This window comes from Colobus angolensis, unplaced genomic scaffold (assembly GCF_000951035.1).
Source record: "Colobus angolensis palliatus isolate OR3802 unplaced genomic scaffold, Cang.pa_1.0 Scaffold494, whole genome shotgun sequence".
Classification (NCBI taxonomy): domain Eukaryota; kingdom Metazoa; phylum Chordata; class Mammalia; order Primates; family Cercopithecidae; genus Colobus; species Colobus angolensis.
The window spans coordinates 448540-450097 of NW_012118421.1; positions in this window are offsets into that span (position 1 = coordinate 448540).

Here is a 1558-nt window from a genome sequence, read left to right on the forward strand (position 1 = left end):
GCCCCTGTTCCAAAAAAAAAAAAAAAAAAAGAATACTTCTCACAAAAACAAAGATGGTTCTATGATTTATGGCCATTGTTCACCATTTGTAGAGTTTCTTGTTTTTTACTTTACAATTTTTATAGTGAAGCAAACATTAAACATGAATCAGCAAAGTGGTACTGTGATTTACAACTCAAAAACAATTCTGGGATACACCAATCAATCAGTAAGAACTTACTGATCACCTACATGTGCTAGAAAGTTACTGATACTAGAAAAGTATAAAACAGTATCTGTCCTCAACTAGTCTGTGGCAGGTCTCAAAAATCTATGCAATAGGAATTAACCCCTTACTAGGGTATTGTATCCGATCCTGGGCTCTAAATTCAAGAGATGAAGAAAATGGGAAAAAATCCAGAGGCATGATTAACCAAAGGATTAAAAATTAGAAAACACAAAATAGCAAAACAACAACAACAACAACAAAATTAGAAAACAGAATTTATGTGGAAAGGTTAAAGGCACAGTGCTTATTTAACCTGAGAAAGGTGAAAGTTGCTCCAGTAATCATCTTTAAGTTTATGAATAGCTACACAGGAGATGGAAATAAATGTTTGTGCCCTCAATGAGAAATCTACCAAGAGAACGGGATTTCTAATATAGTATGTACATTAAAAAGTCTTAGAATATATATATTAAGAGAATTGTTTAGGAAGGGTCAATGACTTTATTTTTTTTTAGGGCTTCTTTAAAAAATGTTTCCTCACTGTTTTGACAATTATCATGAAAAAAATTCAGTTTAGAATCTAGAACTGACCTGGATGGGATTCAAGGATAGCTGGCAGGGGCTGCACAGTCCCTGATTCCTCCCGGGCGGTGGGAGCTAAGCTACTAGAAACAGGAACTCAGTTGGTTTCTCAAGTCAGACAAGAAAGGGAAGGCCAGGCCAGAGGCGCCACAGAACTCCCATTAGTTTTGAATGACAACTTTTAAACCTGCAAGGTCTTTGCTCTGGAGGGAGACATTAACTTTATTATACAGGAAAGTAAACAAGACTGATCTCTGCTCTGAAGGGAAGTACTATCACTAAATTAAAGATCACCTGTAATCCCAGTGCTTTGAAAGATCAGGGCAGTGGCTGGGTGTGGTGGCTCACACCTGTAATCCCAGCACTTTGGGAGGCTGAGGCAGGAGGATCCCTTGAGCCCAGAGATTTGAGACCAGCCTCAGCAACACAGGAAGACCCCATCTCTACATAAAATTAAAAAATCAGCTGGGCATGGGGGCACGTGTCTGTGGCCCTAGCTACTCAGGAGGCTGAGGAATGCACCACTGCACTACAGCCTGGGCAACAGTGAGATCGTGTCTCAAAAAAAAAAACAAAAAACTTTGACTATTCTGAATATACCAATTGAGATAAACTAGCTGTTCTCAAGAGCCCCTTTACATAATAAGATCAGATAAATTATTATTATTATTTTTTTGAGACGGAGTCTTGCTCTGTCACCCAGGCTGGAGTGCAGTGGCCAGATCTCAGCTCACTGCAAGCTCCGCCTCCCAGGTTCACGCTATTCTC